Source organism: Myxine glutinosa, chromosome 2 (assembly GCF_964187855.1).
Source record: "Myxine glutinosa chromosome 2, kmMyxGlut1.1, whole genome shotgun sequence".
NCBI classification, from domain to species: domain Eukaryota; kingdom Metazoa; phylum Chordata; class Myxini; order Myxiniformes; family Myxinidae; genus Myxine; species Myxine glutinosa.
In genome coordinates this window covers 236,325,242-236,331,783 of record NC_136262.1, presented here as the reverse complement: position 1 = coordinate 236,331,783, position 6,542 = coordinate 236,325,242, and the positions used below count along the sequence as shown (strand labels likewise).

The 6,542-nt window shown below is 45.8% G+C and overlaps 1 long non-coding RNA gene across 1 annotated transcript; it reads right to left on the bottom strand.

Annotated features, from left to right (window-relative positions):
* Window positions 1-3,387: 3,387 nt before the first annotated feature.
* On the bottom strand, window positions 3,388-4,245 carry LOC144890951 (uncharacterized). Its single transcript, XR_013622606.1, has 3 exons — window positions 4,132-4,245; window positions 3,576-3,673; window positions 3,388-3,416 (listed from the first exon to the last, which is right to left on the bottom strand). It is a non-coding gene; the product is annotated as an uncharacterized LOC144890951 (long non-coding RNA).
* Window positions 4,246-6,542: the final 2,297 nt, after the last annotated feature.

The following is a 6,542-nucleotide window of genomic DNA, read 5'->3' as shown; positions in this document are numbered from 1 at the left end:
AGTGGTACGGAGTGGTGTGCATGGTGCGAAGGTGTGGATGGGGGAAGAGTGGACCCCTGTCACGAGTACCCGGGGCGGGTAGTGTAAGTGTTAGGTAGAGGGTATAGGTAAATTGTGGTTGGATATTGGCATTTGTGGTGCGGTTGCAGAATGGTATTGTGGATGGGTGCATTAGTGTTGTGGAAATGGCTGGGCGTGTAGCCTGTTAGTGTGTGTAGTTGGTTGGGCACTCCACCACTGTGAGGATGTCGGCCAGGTGAGGCCGCAGGTGGGCTCTGGGAGCCGGTAGAGTTGTGGATGGGGCCCGAGGATCCGGAGGACGGACCCGGGTAGCCCAGTGCCAGAGAGGGCGCCGAGTGGGGAGAGCGCCAGAGGGCCTTCCCCAGGTAGTTAGGTTAGGGTAAGGAGCAGGTAAGCTCGGAGGCAACTGCAGTGGTGGAGGTGTGCAGGTGGGTAGACCCGCTGGGAGAGGTACACGCCACAGCCCAGAAATTGTGCGAGGGCACCGGGAGATGAATCGGGGGAGTGAGACCCCAAATTGAAAAGCACCACAGTTTGCTCAATGGGAATTGGTTTTTAGAACCCATAGTGTAAGAGGGCCAATGGTTTGGCAGGAGAAAGACCCCGGGTAATGTAAAGTTGTTAGTCATTTAGGAAATAGTTAGGATTGATGAACCTGTCGCACCATACGCAGCCACTTACCTGTGGTGATGATGATGACTCCACACCTGTGTTTTCTTTGTTTTGTGTTGCAGGAAGTAAGGACTGCTGTTGGATTTGTGGGACGCGTCACGACGTGGATGAGACATTGGGGTGATTCCATCTCTCCCTCCCTAGGAGGGACTGATGATGAATTGGTGATAGCAAATTATGATGTTGAGTTGGAGATGGCAAATTTTGATGAGAGTTGAAAATGGCAAATTTGATTGGTTAGGAGGGAGAGAAGACGAATTTGGTTTATGGGAGGAACGGGGAAGACAGTAGGGACGTTTGTTGATTTGTAAAGTAGATGTTTATGGGTAGTGTTGTGTTTTGTGGATACAGTAAGGGGTAAGGGAGGGGCCATGTAGGTTACCTGGTGTGGGGGGGGGGGGGGGCGTACGGTAGGAACGTACCTGTCTCACCTGGTTCCCATGTGCCCCCAGTGTGCATCATCTTATATTGCGTGCACTTTTGCGCCCTTACCACCTTACTCACTTGTCTGCTTCTTTTGTCTCCCACCTCCGAGGATCTGGTTTTGGGGCAGAGAGAGAGGAGAGAGAGGTGCTGGCTCCGCAGTTGTGGGCCTGCACTTTCGCTGCTTGCTGCCTGGATCGGTACACCATATGGACCGCAATTTTGGTGGCCACCCACAATGGACCGCAATTCTTTTGCGGCCAAGCACCACCCGTGGATGGACCTATGGGTCAACGTGGCACCTATGCCATACAGGTGAACCACTTATAGTTGGCCCCCTGACGGCCACAATAATGAAATGGACGCGGTTGGCGCCTTTCTTTATTTTTGAAAGCAGTAAGAAGGCCAGGTGCACCACATGAAGGCAAGACCAGCGGCAGACCATCGGCCGGCTGCGACACCACACCGTGATTTATAGACACTTTATTGGTGCACCGGATGGTGCTGACTGTACAGGATGGGGTGGTGCCTTTGGTGCTTGGAAGGGGTGCTCTGCACATTATTAAAGGCCGTAAGGCCACAGAGCACTCGTGGGTTGGTGTATCGATGCTGGCATGCGTGCTCTCTCCATGCATAACATCTGCATGTGTTCCTCCAAAAACAGGTCCTGGATCGTAGTGTAAATATCAGCGTAGTCTTGTAAATAATGCTCCCTACCGGCTGTATGTTTAGTTTGCGAATTCTTTCCGCAATTCGGTTATCCTGTGGGTGTGTTTCTGTGAGGAGAAGGGTGCAACGTCGCAGGGGGACATATTTACTCATTTGTGAATATCCGTAAAACTGTCGCACTCAGGGTAGAGTTAATAGTAGAGGGAACTACATCTGAGTGCCACACTAAAATAGGTAAAAATTTATCGGGTCGGGACGCCCCGAGGGTAGAGAAGGGTGCAATGTTGCGGATATGGGACTTGGCCTCCATATCCGCTTGTAAATATTCCCCTATTTCCCCAATACTCCCCAACTATCCCCAATCCCCCATTCCCTAGTCCCATTGTCTGTAAACAACACTCTGTAGAACCGACCTTCCCCTTTTTTCCCCCATTAAATGTCGTACCCAGGTCCACCGCATCTCACGTAGACAACTTTCGGACATCTTGCTAGTTATTCTTAGTCTATGTCAGTTAAGGACTCGTTTCCATTAATTCTGACTCTTCGTTGCACCAGAATGTGATTGTATGGCACCAGTAGTGAGTTTAGGACCTCCCCATACCTCCTCCCATCTTCCCCATGCAACAACAACCACAACAACTACAACAACAACTACAACAACAACTACAACAACAGAGGGGCGCGGCGCGGCGCGGGGAGTGTGCGTCCTCACTCCGGCTCGGTTAGCCGCCATTGCCCATGCGCTCCACGGGGTTACCACGAAGGGGCTGGCTGTCAGCTCCTCGTCAGGGGCGGAGCCCGGTAACCCCCCGCAGCCAGTGAGAAGCGGCGGGCCGATTCCATCTGGGGCGGAGCTAACGAGCCGAGGGCGTGTCACTCCCCGCCGGATATGCGCAGCGACTTACCGGATGTGAGATCAGATGCGCCCCCAGCTTGAGAAGACAAGTCGCGACCTCCGAGCGCTGAGCGACCTCCCCGCATCATTGGACCGGACCGGGTCGATTTTGCCCCTGAGCCAAGGTGCACCTTGAGCCATCGAAGACCTGCCCCTCCTTGCCATCAATCCCCGTGTGAGTCAGTTTTGTCCCGTTTATCTGTGGTCTGTCGGGAATAAGATAAGTGTGTCTAAGTGCCTATCTTTCTATGCTGTCCCTCTCATTCCTGTAATCTAACCTTCCGCCATATTATAACCTCCTCCGGAGGTCTTGAGAACCGTATCCCTGGTGTCGTGTCATTTTAATCCCAGCCGTTGTGTCCTTTTCCTTCATTGATCTAGCGTAGCGCGACTCGGCCAAGGTTCGAGTATAATCGGGTAACTTGTGCGGACACGGCGGCCATTCCGCTCGGCCCACCATAACATCAAAGTCGTGTCTGGAACAGTATGAAGGTTTTAGTTCGTTTAGAAAAGATCACAAACAACACAAACATACTTTTTGCAAGTGCTCTGGTAAGTCAAACTTTGATGGGACTGCATCATGACGTAGTCTTTTGGTTTGGCCTGTAAGATCGAAGTCCACAGGTAAAAAGTGTTGGCTGCACACGACATCCCAGGGCTTTGGCTTCCACCCCTCTACCCGTTTCATCTGAATACACCATTTCCTTCTTCTTCATGCCCTTCACTGGTGGGGAAGCTGAAAATAAGATAGCTAATTGTTTAAATTCAATCTGATTGAGCTGCATGGAAAGCAGACCTCAAACCTGCAGATTTTATTAGGTCTACTACCCTGTAAACACAAATAAGAGATATACATGTCATATATTTAGAAGAGATATTGTGGTATTCAACTTACAGATGAAATGTCAGACCATTCCCCTTCCTCTGTATATTTCGGCATCTTGCATGTGCACACTGCCTGGGCATCTTAACTGTAGCCTAGGCTACTCCCTCCTATATTTGAAGAAAGAACAAGCACAATGTAAAAGTTAATGCTTATACATATTTATAATGCTTATATAAATATAATAGGCCTACCTTTGACTGCTTGGCAATAATATTGAATACAGGATAAGTCAACCCCTTGGTGTTGAAGATCTCGGTCGAGAATTCTAACCTCATGAGAATTCCTGAACATGGCCAAGTTTCCTCATGAGTCATGGATAGTCCCAAATGTGCCCCAGAATCTCCTATCTTTATTCAATGATTTATGAGAGCTGCATTTTCTACTATGAACCATCTACTAGGAGAATGAGAATTAACTACTATTCTACTATGAGAATTAACATTCTACTATGAACCAGTGTTAGTGTAGACAGGCAGACGATGCGTTAAATATCACCAAAGTTACAACATTATCAGACTCAGAGTCTGGCAACTGAATGTGTTTTAATCCAATGTACGACACTAACCTGATACTTTGTTCGCCAGTTATAGTCAATTTAATCAACAATAACTTGCAAATGACGATGACGCGAGTGCATTCCACAGATGGCAACTTGAAAGCTTTCCTGTGGCAAGATGGCGGCCGGAAATCTCGCCCTGTCGTGACCCACTGCCAATCTATATATATATACGTATATATCTATGCCTGTACCAAGTTTGAATTAGAGCACTTCCGCCGTTCTCAAATTATAGACCGACTACGGAATTTGACCTTTGACTCCAAATTCGAATCAGTTAATCTTTACATCATTTCCATACCTGTACCAAGTTTGAATTAGAGCACTTCTGCCGTTCTCAGGTTATAGACCTATTACAGACTTTGACCTTTGACCTCTTGACCCCAAAATCGTCAGTTCATCTTTACATCATTCTACATAAGTATACCAAATTTGGTCAGAATCCCATCGCTCAGAATCACTCAGGGGTCAGAACATACACATACACATACACATACACATACACACATACACACACACACACACACACACACACACACACACACACACACACACACACACACACACACACACACACACACACACACACACATACACACACACACACACATACACACACGTCATGAAAAATTTTACAGCCACCATTTTAGTTCTCACCGCGATGCGACAAGAGACATCTTGGAGGTGTCATATTCGCAATCACTATGCACTCCAATACATTTCCTCATCATTGTAAAATTACCAAAGTGATAGTTAAAATAATTTTTAGCCGATCGATGTCACGGGCTTTGTGAAGATAGGCCTCAGTGATCGAAACAGCTCAGCAGTCTGTTAACTTATGCACCGCCCAAATAACTACGTGGCATTCTTTCAAGCAAATATGAAACCCATGTCATTAGAAATTTGTCCGAGGTCATTATTTACTCTTTTTTTTAGATTTTCAATTAAAAATATTCGATTCTTGCACAATGTTATCGTAAGCTTCCGGCTTCCGGCTTTTCACAGAGGCTGAATAACACACGTTTTCACTTCACTGCGCATGCGTAGTAGGCTGATCGCTCGGGAGTCGACTCAAAGAATGAGATAAGCCATTGTGTAAAGTGGTACGTACGCAATTTGCATTGTATAATTCTTTATAACCCGAGCTGTGAGGATTAGCTGTTAAACCCACTTCGTGCATAATGAGTGTGAAGAGATCCGCGAGTGCTTCGCCAATTACACTGATCGGTACAGTATGACATTATTAAAATACAGTGTGGTGAAGGAAAACCGCAGATTGGACGTCACATGATCCACTGTGCATATTCATTCGATGGTTAAAAGTTCTCCGAAAATGAATCTCCTTCTGTAGCACTCGATAAACCCACGTGTAAAACAAAACATGATTACTCGTTAAACAGTCTAATCGGTCTAATATACATGAAACGGGAGGGGGAGAGAGGGGGTGAGGACTTGGGGTTTTTGAAGGGTGTTGGGGGAGTTGAGGGCTGAACTCATATTTTACATTATGTGGAGGGCTGAACTCATATTTTACATTATGTGGAGGGCTGAACTCATATTTTACATTATGTGGAGGGCTGAACTCATATTTTACATTATGTGGAGGGCTGAACTCATATTTTACATTATGTGGAGGGCTGAACTCATATTTTACATTATGTGGAGGGCTGAACTCATATTTTACATTATGTGGAGGGCTGAACTCATATTTTACATTATGTGGAGGGCTGAACTCATATTTTACATTATGTGGAGGGCTGAACTCATATTTTACATTATGTTGAGGGCTGAACTCATATTTTACATTATGTGGAGGGCTGAACTCATATTTTACATTATGTGGAGGGCTGAACTCATATTTTACATTATGTGGAGGGCTGAACTCATATTTTACATTATGTGGACGGCTGAACTCATATTTTACATTATGTGGAGGGCTGAACTCATATTTTACATTATGTGGAGGGCTGAACTCATATTTTACATTATGTTGAGGGCTGAACTCATATTTTACATTATGTGGAGGGCTGAACTCATATTTTACATTATGTGGAGGGCTGAACTCATATTTTACATTATGTGGAGGGCTGAACTCATATTTTACATTATGTGGAGGGCTGAACTCATATTTTACATTATGTGGAGGGCTGAACTCATATTTTACATTATGTGGAGGGCTGAACTCATATTTTACATTATGTGGAGGGCTGAACTCATATTTTACATTATGTGGAGGGCTGAACTCATATTTTACATTATGTGGAGGGCTGAACTCATATTTTACATTATGTGGAGGGCTGAACTCATATTTTACATTATGTGGACGGCTGAACTCATATTTTACATTATGTGGAGGGCTGAACTCATATTTTACATTATGTTGAGGGCTGAACTCATATTTTACATTATGTGGAGGGCTG